The sequence below is a fragment of the Ambystoma mexicanum genome, chromosome 9 (assembly GCF_040938575.1).
Source record: "Ambystoma mexicanum isolate Mex_15411 chromosome 9, UKY_AmexF1_1, whole genome shotgun sequence".
In the NCBI taxonomy this organism is placed as follows: domain Eukaryota; kingdom Metazoa; phylum Chordata; class Amphibia; order Caudata; family Ambystomatidae; genus Ambystoma; species Ambystoma mexicanum.
The window spans coordinates 622,017,659-622,029,874 of NC_090931.1; the positions used below are offsets into that span (position 1 = coordinate 622,017,659).

Consider the following 12,216-nt stretch of genomic DNA (forward strand, 5'->3'; position numbering starts at 1 on the left):
TAGGGTGATGGTGATGTTGGTACCTCAAGTTCACAAAGCAATAAAGTTAAAGGTTAAAAATCCTAAAGATCCAATCAAGGTTATTCCAAATAAATATATATATACATATGTATTTATCCTGACGGCCTTGCAAAATGCCTGTCTTGGTTTGATTAAACTATGTAGGAAACAGCATTTCCCTCATAGACAAAGACAATTTCCTGTGGAAAAGGGTTTTCATTTGAGTTAATTTGCATACCCACAATTCCTTGCTGTTGTGGTTTAGAATTGGAGGTGAACTTCCAGCGTTGGCCACTAGGTGGCGTTGCGGAATGTGTGTCTTGGCTCCAATGAACTTTCCTATATATATTCGCTAAATACAATCCTATAAACATTATTCTCTAGGGATGTATATGTATTGGGATTGGGCATGCGCATAGCCCGGCTTTCCCTTCAACCCGTCCTCTTCTAAGATTCGGATTCAAGTGGGACTTCTGACCCTCAATGGAGTCACAGATGTCACAGCCATTTTATTCCTCACATCCGAATTTTCAGGCTGTCTAAATGATAAGGTCCATGTGTATAAACACTTCAGTGTAATGGTGTTATGAAACTTAAATGAGCACCAAGCCCAGTGTACTTAGTCATTCACGCATGAAACCCTTTTATCACAGACATATTTGTGAAATATGAAGATCTGTGGTGATTTTTATGTTCCCAAGATGCTCTTTGATTTTTTGCAAAGCAGCTAGGAACCTTTGTTAGTTCTCTTTGTCCCCTTTCCCTTTATCATATGGGTGTTTTGAAACAGTACAACACAAGTGTACCAGACTGTCCATCTTGAAATTATAACCTCCCATGTGAAAATGATTCATATGTTTACTATTGGCTTTGATAATGGACTTTGTTCAGTAAGACAAGTGTAACATTTTTATTATGATTACAATATACACTGGAACTGATCATTAAAAATGAACATTATACAATTTTCAAGTCCTATTCAATATTTTCCTTTCTTTTCAAGCTTCCCTTTGTTGAAAATATACACCAATCTGTCTATCAAAATAGTCTCCATTCTTGGAAAGGGCCACACTGAGATAGATTTAAACCAGTGATCAATTTCTTTTGTAAGCGCCAAATGCAATGCTTAGTTATGCAGCTAGAAACTGAATGCACAAACATTCATAATTGACGTCGAATGAAAATGAGCAAACCTAGTTGTCACAGCCGCCAGGTCCTCTGGTCCCTCACAAAGTCTGTCAGAATGCCTGCACTACCTGCAGAACCTATCCCCGCTCCACTCCCCGCAGCTCTTGTCCCGGTAAGCTTGTCCTCTGCTCCCATACAAGGCTCATCAGAAGGCCAGCACCACCCGCAAAGCCTATCTGTGTCCCACTCCCCTCCCGCTGTACGGAATTTGCAACCTGAGATTGAAGGTGACATTCCTGTAGGACACAGGCAATGACAATGTGTGTCTCCAAATACCAGGCCAGTACCCACCTTGGCAAATGACTGTCACTAATCTCATTCTAATTTTAACCATAACACACACAGCAGAGCCCAACCCCCATTAGGCTATATATGTATTTCTGAGGCAGGGCAATGGGCTGGGTGCCCACTAGTTTAGGATCACTCGGAGCGTACCACAGTATACCTCTAAGAGAATAGCCACTAGCACTAAGTGCGGTTCGACTACCTCAATCGCTATCCAGAGATCAAGTCACCTGGCATGGCTACATTTCCCCAAATTTGCACTCCCAAGAAAATCAAGCACTTTCCCCAAATATTCTACGACTGGAGTATATCATAGCAAATTACACCCGTCCTAGGACATGTGGTTGGGGTATAGGAAAAAAAGTCGCCTACCTGGCGACGTTATCACATAGAACCCCTCAATCCCCAGGAAGCAATCTTCCTGGAGTTCTCAGGAGGCGGGGCCGGAATGCAAGTCCGCTTTTCAGACACCGAGACATATTGTGAAATTTAGCAGCAGTGTCTGGGCAAGGTGATGTTTTACAAAGCTCTAAAAAAGAATAATTTTTTAGAAAAAGTTCTCAAATATCCTGAAACATAGTTAAGAGGTTTGTTACAGTTTTATTTGCAGGCTGAAAGCATGAAGTAACGATCTGCTGCCATTGAATAGGGAGACAAACGTGAAACTTCATCATTTTAAGGGGCCTAAAGTATGACCAACAGACAAAGGCCTACGTGCTGGTGGCTCGAAACACAGACCAAAGGGCGCCTGCTAGCACTCAGTGTCAGAAGTATACCAATAAACGTAGTGGAACACTGCTCACGACCGTTCCGGCTCACTTCGACCACTGCTAACACTAAAATAAAGTGTGACGATTTCTCTGAGAACTGCGCGGAGGTTGGGTTGTTTCGCGACATCTTTTTGTTGCAGTTCAAGAAAAGAAAGTGCAGTCACAATTCATTTGGTTCATTCTGGTTAAGTGCCACTAAAGGGTGCCTAACTTTTGCGACGGTCAAACACCTGCTCCAGAAAGAGAGCTTTCACAAATTCGCCTGACATGCACCTACTGGTTTATTAAGAACCTGGCTACAAGTGGCTAAAAGACAGTTAGTGATATGGGGCTTCATTTGGAACAATCCGCAGATCTTTTTTTAAATTTGTCTATTTTTTTATTGTATATGGTTAAAAATTAACCTTTCACAATCAACAACTTAATATTATCTCGAAACATATAAAACAACAATTATTCATCTAAGTACCACAAAATTATTACAAAATTGAATTAAAACAGATAGATAAATAACAGTAAAGGAAAATGTTTCTTGCCAAGTTAGATGAAACTAGGCAGACAGGTTTAAGATGAGGAGATGGTAAAGGGAAAATGAAAAATAAAGACACAAGGGGGAAAAAGAAGGAAACTAGCCAAACACTTATAATATTTTCACATAACGCAGAATGTCCTTTCTTAGCAGTTTGCTTTGAGTCCTATTTTACAGCTCTCAAGCATTTGAATCACTGCTACTGTCTTCTGCTGTGACTGCACGTCAATCAATAGTTCCCAGGGTAGCTCTTGTACCCAAGATGTTGTATCAGAGACAAAGTTACTTAGGAAATGATGTCTGGCACACCTAGTTCCTTCACACTGTATCATCGAGTGTTTAATGGATTGATTCTCTGGGTTTTCACAGGTGTGGCATAGGTGAATGGCCATTTCCCCCATGCCTCTTCTTGCCAATACCTCTCCAGTGTGTAGAATATTCAACCTTAGTCTTAGGAATCTATTCCTAATTCTCCAATCTGGAAACTTGATTAAGTATTTGCTGATCTAGACACCACTTTCAAGATTTCTCATAGGTCCAGTCCTAGAGGCCCTCCCCGCTCACTTTGTTATGGGGTCCTCCAATATCAGTAGGCGGGGAAAGGATTGAACGGGGCACAAAAATGGTCCGACGGCAGTCTTGAAAGATGTGCCCACCTCTTACGGGACGGCAAGGTTAAAGACTATGAGGAGGTGAGAGGGATACTGGGGACGGTGGGAATAGGAATCTTTGAGTACTTGAGGTTGAAGGGTATCCTTCTCACCCCAAAAGTGGAAGGATGACCTAGTACGGGATCTCGCCCCGTTCGAAAAGGTCCTGGAGATGCCACAGACTAGGAAGGGCATCATTTTGAGAATGTACAACGCTCTGGTGTTGAGTGAGGCTAAAGGGGACAGGAAGTTGACCTCCTATTGGGAACAGGCGGTGGGGGAGGTGGTTGTTGCAGATAAACTTTGTAGGAAAATATTCAAGGTGACATTTCAGGGGAATCTTTCCACCCACGCTATCGAACATAACTTTAAGATCCTGCATGAGAGGCATCGTGATCCAGTGCGGATCGCTAAAATGTTTTTGGGGTCCTCCCTGCTTTGCACCAGGAGGTGTGGAGGGCGAGGTACTATTATACATATGTGGTGGGAGTGCCCGAGGTTGCAGATCTTTTGGAAGGAAATGCCTAGCTTGGTGAAAGAGATGACAAAAGTCCAACTGCCGGCAGAGCCTCTCACACTGCTTCTTGGGATTCCGGCGCGGGGGTATGAGGACTATAGATTTCCGCGGACGTGGGAGGCCCTTCTGAGAGGGGGAAGCATAGCGGTAGCTCAGAGGTGGAAGGCTCTACAATTACCAGAGAAAGGGGAATGGTGGAGGATTGTATGGGAAGTCTATCTTATGGAGGAACTCACAAATATGGCACATGATGTGGTGTTTAACGACGACTGGGGCTTGTTCATGGCCCAACATGGGACAGGTGAAGAGAACGCAGGGAACTGAATTCCCAAGGGCGACATGGTAGGGGTCTTAGCCAGGAGGAGGAGGGTAGAAGTTGGGAAGGGGGTGAGTGAATTTGGAAGGGGGTCGAGGGGCTGAATGCAGAGCAGTGAGAGAGAGAAGGCATTCCAGGGCTCTCCCAGAATTCGGACAGATTCTACGAGGCTAGGTACACTATAGTCAGGGGCTTTTCCTAGTGTGTCTTGTTTTGTCTTGTAATGCCTTTTTCAAACCCAGGGGGGCGCTGGTGGACGTGCATGTGATGAAAATAGGTGGGATGTTTGAGGGGACGGGTGAAGGAGGGCAGCAAGTTCACACGATACAACTTCTGAGCTGGTGTAGGGTGTTTTCTCCAAGACCAACACTGGGAGCAGTGCTTATTTAAATCCCTTCTTTGTTGTAGCTTGTTGTTTAAGCTTGTCTAATGTTTTTTATTGGAGTTAAAGAGTTCACTGTTATGATTTTTTTATTTCATGTGAAAATTGTCATACAAATCAGAGTTTTAAACTATTTCCCATGGGTCTACATGTGACTGCAGTTAAAGATGGTCGAACCCACCGTGGGTCGGGCTGCCCCGGGTCAAAGCTTGGGCTCCGGCCTGCCCACATCCCCTCTCCGGTCAGTACCTGCCCAAAGCAGTGGCCGGCCACAACCCTGTCACCGGCCCTTTATACCTAGAAAAAACTTGTAAAAAAGCTGCTGCGCCTGACTACTGGTACTGGCCATTAGACTTCATGTCGCGCCCCAGTCATTTATTGATTGGCTGGCAGAGGACAGGAGTGCCCTGTGGCATCACTGTAATGCTGCTGGTGGCGAATTCCAAGGTAAGTGAGCACAAACAGCTGGTAGCCAGTGCCTACCACTGTTGTGTGTTCCTCTGGCACCCACTACTTTCCAAAGCAATTCCTCGCCCCACCAAAATGCCACCATCCTTTTTTCCTTGTCCGGGCACCATACCCAGAACACCAGCATTGTCCCTATAGCCCAGTCCCCACCTTCTTTTCTCACCCCAGCACCCTTTAGCCCCTTTTCTTGCACCCCAGTCCCCTTTAGCCCCTTTCCTTGTCACCCAGTCCCCTTTAGCCCCTTTTCTTCACCCAGTCCCTTTTAGCCTCTTTTCTTGCCCCCTAAAATGAAATAATGTTGAATCCCAAAATACCAAAATTCGAGACCCACATTTTACCACATATATGTGGGGGGTGGGTTAAGTAAATATAAAAGGTGAAGGGGCATTGGCGGGTAGTCAGGGGTCTCCCCCAGCCTAAATATGTGATAAAAAGGTGTAAATAAATTAAAAATCTGCATTTTCGGCTTCGACATTCTTTTTTCGCAGGATTCACATAGATTCTGCCTTTAGCCCCTGTTCTTGCTCCCTTCCCTGTTTGCCACTTTTCTTGGCTCAGTCTGCTGTGCTCTGTGGATCCTTTGTCGCAATTCACCCGCAGATCACCCTAAACCTGAGCCCATAACTCGTAAGGGAGCCGGGTGTGCATGGGGGTTAATGACCTCAATCGTGCAGTGAGCTGACTTTAGGTGGTCTGAGCGAATAGTACCCAGAACCGAAAGAAACGGGCAGTGGGTTTTCAGAGAGCTCCACTGGCAACAAGCAGCAATAACTCAGATTGCTGGAAACAAAGCTACAGTTATGGGGTGATTTAGGGAGAGCTCTGTCAGCCCCACATCTAACACTTTGGCACCTGCAAGAGTAGGGCCTTTGATGTGACACATGGGATTAAAGGGAAAGTATTTTCCTCCTGCTCACCTGACTCCGATCAGGATACAGAAAAGATGCCAAACCTTTCAGCAACAAGCGACTATAGGGGTCATTACGACCCTGGAGGTAGCCATGCCGCTATTTGCGGCATGGCTACCCCCATTCCGGTTACCGGGTCCGGGTTACTGCAATGGGGAAATACCGGGCCATTACGACCTTGGAGGGCCCGGTATTTCTCCATTCCAGGAACCCATCCCCATTCGAGCCCCCATAGGGCTCAATGGGAATGGAGACCATGCTAACAACGGGCCCATTAATGACAGGGCCATTGTTAGCATGCTGGCCTGCTCGCGGGACCCGCTAAGGGCGCCTGGTAAAACCAGGCGCCCTTAGCGGGTCCCGCGAGGAGACCTCGTAATGAGGTGGTAGGGGGTTAACAGGGCCGGCAGCTCAAACAGCCCCGTTAACCACCAACCACCAGGGTCGTAATGACCCCCTATATGTCTCTGATATTCTAAGCTTTGCATACCCTCATCTTCACTCACACATGGACTGCCAAGGCTGGGCACACAGCTATGGACATTATTCATTCTCTTCTGAGTCAGGTAGGTTGCTGCCCAATTGGCTGGAGGGGGACTGCGACTCCTTTTGGGTTGGCACTTACCCTGACTTCATGTGAGACCCCTTTATTTTGGCGAATGGTGGCAGAATAACTTGAGAAGGCTGAATTTCAGGAATGTACTTTTTAACCCAAATAGTCCCAAAAGAAGTTATGCAATCAGTCTGTTCGATTGATCCCACTATGCCAAGCAACCTTTACACACAAACTAAAATGCATTCTCAAACACCCACAGACAAACACACATACTCCCAAACAGACACACATACAAGCATGTATTACAGCAAACTCACCTATACGCAACCATACTAACATACAATCAAACACTCCCAGAAACAGGCCTGTTTCTCAGAAACACAAACACACAGGTAAATATAAACACCAATTAAGCAATAAGCCCTGACACAGGGGGCATTACCACGTCAAGTAATGACCCAGGGCCCATAGTTACAGGCCAGAGCGAAGAAGGGGTGGGGGAGAAAAGGGGGCGCCCTTACCTTGCTCCCCGGTGGGGTGGATGGGGGCCTCCAGCCCTGAGGATGCTCAGAGCGGCAGGATTACTGCATGGTAATGCCCCTGTTCCGAGCCTCCCCATTGGCTGGGAGGACAAAGGCCATCGTAAATATGTAAAAATAATGCCATAGGCATTGACATGGATCCAGACTCATGAAGCAGATCAGATTCATGGATGATGGAACAGCATATTGACAGTTTCCTCAATTTTTTTAACCTTATTGTGTAGAAACAGATAGAGTACAGTTGTGGGGGTTGATAGGAGCAGGTGGGAAATGGCAGTCACAGGGAGGTTGCTATAGCTTTGACCACCCCCAGACAACCCATATAAACAAGGGAAAGGTCTTTAAATAAGCTGATTCATAGAAAACTCAGATATCCATTGTTATTGCCACCAAAATGAAATAATCTGCGAGCTTAAAATGTAATGTGGGTAGTTTGGTATTGAGGGCTGTGAATTTATCACTGAGCAGATTACATTACAAAGGCCCTCATTACGACCCAGGCGTTGGACCATGGTGCTAATAGCACCATGGTCCATACCGGTAACTTACCGACTCCGCCATGGCGGAATGGGAAATAACCGCCCATTCCGAGGTTGGCGGGGCGGTAATTCCCCATGCCGCCATGGCCCTTCCCCATTCCCATTTTTGCCCCATAGGGCTCAATGGGAATGAGGAAGGCGCTAAGTATGGTGCCGCAAATTGCGGCACCGTACTTAGCACCAAGGTCCCTTTGCAGGTTGGATTTTTAACGCCTGCTAAAAGCAGGCGTTAAAGTGCCACCCGCAAAGGGACCTCATAATCAGGCGTTAAGGGTTTAACGGCGCTGCCACCTTTTACGGCGCCTTTAACCCCTTAACGCCTGGGTTGTAATGAGGGCCAAAGTGTTCCTAATGTGCAGGATTGTAAAAATGATATTCAACTTCCTGCTAAAGCACTATTATTTTACATTCAAAGATAATATACATAAGGGAACCATCAAAAGACGTCCATTGGCAATGTTTATTAGGTTCGATAAAGTTGCCATTGAAGTTTTTGACGGGGCGCGGTAACGTGTGAAGAAATAACATGTGTGTTCCATAGGGCTGTACCGAATAGCATATTTAGTATTCGGCCGGATACCGAATAGTTTGTCAACTATTCGGCCGGAGCCGAATAGTGAGCCGAATAGTTTTTTTTTTTAGGCAAACATATTCTAGGGCATACAAAATCAGCATTTCAATGAATAAACTAAGGAGGCATTCTATTGCATGGGTACATATTTATTAATTGGACACATCTCTGTAAGCTTATGAGAAAAGACAAAGAAAAAATACAAAAGTTACGGGAAAAGCCCACTTTTAGTAAGAGTAACCTGTAAGGGGAAGGTTGTATTTTAGGAAAACAAGCCTTTCAACATTTTCAGCTAAGAGGCTGCTTCTGTGTTCGGAATAAATATCTCCAGCTGAACTGAACACTCTCTCGCTGTCCACACTGGTAGGAGGAGGTGCCAAGTACACACGCGCAACTTTTGCCAACCCTGGAAACCGAACACTGTTCATGTCCCACCACTCCAGCGGGTTTGCAGTTTTAGGGAGCAGCGGCTCTCTCAAAAAGACAGTGAGCTCAGTGTCCAGGGAACTTATGGACTGACTCACACCAGCCGTGGACTGCTCAACAACACTGTCCCAGAATGCCCATATGCCACATGGTGGAACGCTCTTCTTGGGTGGTGGCTCATCCTCTTGTGGGTCAGGGTCTGCAGGTTGCCCCTCAGGAGGGGAGGACTGCTCGCAGAGGGCTAAGGCAGTAGAGTGCATAGAACATTTAACATTGTTGGCTACAACATCATTGCTGAAAAATGTTAATTTGAACCGCGGATCGATGCCTGTTGCCACACAGTAGATGGATATAGCCTCAATGTCTTTGAATCTTGCCTCTACAGCCTTTAATAACTCTGCTTTCACTAGCTTCACACCAGTGTCCCTAACCTCGCCAGAGCTCAGGTAGGCCCTTAAAGCTTTCACAGCAGGAACAACCAAGGAGATGCTTGATGCATGAGAGCAAATCTCCTTTGTGAGCTCTGCAAAGGGTGCCAACAAAGATAAAACATTTTCTGCCAAAAGCCACTGGCAGGCAGAAAGATTTGACACTTTATCGTCCTCCGCACAGTACAAACTTACTGGCCGCCTCTGCCCCACCAGTCGCCCCAGCATCAAAAAGGACGAGTTCCACCGTGTAGATACATCTTGAATCAATTGCAATTCAGGCAGCCCTAGATCTTTTTGCAGTGCGTGCAGGCGTGACGTGGCCGAACTAGAATGTTTGAAGTGGCCTACAAGTTTCCTTGCATGTGCCATCATGTCTGACACAGATCTTTGCACAAAAAGGCCATCATGGATGCAAAGCTGTAGGGTGTGAGCAAAACACCCCACACTAGCTAGGTCTGCTTCTCTGAAGGCCTTGCACATGTTAGCGGCATTATCCCGAAGAATGACGTGCACTTTGGAATGGCTAATTTGCCACCTTTCTAGCATTTCTTGAAATGCTAATCCTATTTTGGCACCAGTATGGCTTCCACCAAAAGCCTCGCACTGCAACAAAACTCCATGCCTTTTCATGTTGCTGGCCAGCCAATGCCCTGTTAGGCTCATAAAAGATTTCACAGTGTTATCAGATGTCCAAATGTCCACAGTAAATGCAATTTTCTCAGCCCTCTGAACCTCTGAAGCAATAAACTGGCTCACTTTCTCATACAGGTCGGGGATGATGCGCGTTGAAAAATATTTACGTGATGGAACCTTGTACCTAGGCTCCAATTTATGGAGTAAACGCACAAAACCGACATCCTCAACAACAGAAAATGGTTGCAAGTCTAGCGCTATCATTTCGCCAATACTGCGATGCACTGCATGTGCGGAAGGGCTGTCCAGAGGCCATGCTTGTTTTTTGTCCAGACAATCTTTAATGGACAGCTGTGACAATGCCCTCTTGCACTTTGCGGGAGACACATTGCTATTGATTCTCCCAGCAAATGCCTCTTTTTTCCTTTCATATTGGACATATTCATTGTGATGTTTGGACCGCAGATGGTTGGTCAGTGCTGATGTGCTGCACTGTCTCGAGTTTGCAGATCCACGAGACAAAACTGCAAGGCACACAGAACACACTGCCTTGGAGTTATCGTCCATTTTTATGGTAAAGTAATCCCACACAGGGCTGGTTTTCTCCTTGGTGCTACTCATGCCGACAACGAAGGGGGTTCTGCAGCTCTGAGGGATAGGGTTTCTGCTGGGCACGTCTCCTAGCTGTTGCTTGTGGGCCTTTAGGTAAATCAGAAGCTCGTACTGGTGATAAAGAAATGTAAAGCAAAAGTCAAACTTAATTTTTTGGCGGGGCAGTACTGCATGATGGCTCTGGGCTCTGAAGTGGTATCAGGGTTCCCTTTAAAAAAGTTTTTTAAAAAACCTTTTATCAAAAATAACTATGTAAAAAACCAAAATATTGATCGACAAAAACCTCACTTGAAATTGCCAGGAGTTGGTGTCATTATGTACATCCATTGACGGCAGCAAGCATAATATAGCAGTCTTTCATTTAATCAGGCATATGAGTGTTAACCTCCCACCGCAAGCTTCCCCTGAATAGTAAAACCCCCATAGTACTCACCAGGATTGTGGGCACTAAGCAGGCATCTGCATCAAGGTGGTGTAAGTCCGTCTCAGGGGTGAGCTTCCTTGGTACGTGCTGTGTCTTTTCTGGGCTGTGGTATAACTAAAGTAAAGAAAAGGATGATGTTACTGCTAGACAAGTGTTGCAGGATTAAGAAAATGCACAATTATTCCACTCTTCACATTTTGTCACAAGTCTACAAGAACAAATACATGGCCCAGGACAACTGGATCATAAGATCAAGAAACTATGGCCTAAAAGGAACAAACTATGAGACTCTTTGGAACGCAGAAGTCCCATCACAGCCAGTGGGACTGAGATCCACTCATAAAATATTTCAGACACAGAACTCTATGGAGGGCAAGGCTAAAAGCAACCCTGGGGGCTGCTCCAGCAGGGACATCATGGCACAATGGAGGGGGTGGGGGAACATGGGAGAACATTGCGGGACAACAGTGGGGGTGGGCGGGAACATGGGAGATCATCATGGGACAATTGAGGGGTGGGGGTAAATAGGAGTGCATTGCGGGACAAATGTGGGGGTGGGGGAACATGGGAGAACATTGCGGGACAACAGTGGGGGTGGGCGGGAACATGGGAGATCATCATGGGACAATTGAGGGGTGGGGGTAAATAGGAGTGCATTGCGGGACAAATGTGGGGGTGGGGGAACATGGGAGAACATTGCGGGACAACAGTGGGGGTGGGCGGGAACATGGGAGATCATCATGGGACAATTGAGGGGTGGGGGTAAATAGGAGTGCATTGCGGGACAAATGTGGGGGTGGGGGAACATGGGAGAACATTGCGGGACAACAGTGGGGGTGGGCGGGAACATGGGAGATCATCATGGGACAATTGAGGGGTGGGGGTCAATGGGAGTGCATTGCGGGACAAATGTGGGGGTGGGGGAACATGGGAGAACATTGCGGGACAACAGTGGGGGTGGGCGGGAACATGGGAGATCATCATGGGACAATTGAGGGGTGGGGGTAAATAGGAGTGCATTGCGGGACAAATGTGGGGGTGGGGGAACATGGGAGAACATTGCGGGACAACAGTGGGGGTGGGCGGGAACATGGGAGATCATGTGACAATTGAGGGGTGGGGGTCAATGGGAGTACATTGCTGGACAACTGTGGGGGTGCAGGGCACCCCCGCGGCCTCACCGTGGTGAGGGAGCATGGGGGACACATTAGAAATGGAGGCCGCCGGGGTCGGCAAAGTGCCCCGGCGGCCTCATGAGTCTGGGGGGGGCCGCTCATGTAGGAGCGGCCCCCAATGCAAAATAAACGTCGGGCCACCGGCTTTGCACCGGTGGCCCGACAAACACAACATTATTGCGGTGAGGCCGCGGGGGTTCCCTGTGGCCCCGCGGCCTCACCGTGCTCAAGGGGTGAGGGGGGGCACATTGGAAATGGAGGCCGCCGGGGTCGGCAAAGTGCCCCGGCGGCCTC

At 47.0% G+C, this 12,216-nt stretch overlaps 1 protein-coding gene across 3 annotated transcripts in view; it reads left to right on the top strand.

Annotated features, from left to right (window-relative positions):
* SEZ6 (seizure related 6 homolog) overlaps positions 1 to 12,216 on the top strand; it is a 1,141,307-nt gene that overhangs the window by 510,770 nt on the left and 618,321 nt on the right. The window lies entirely within an intron of this gene.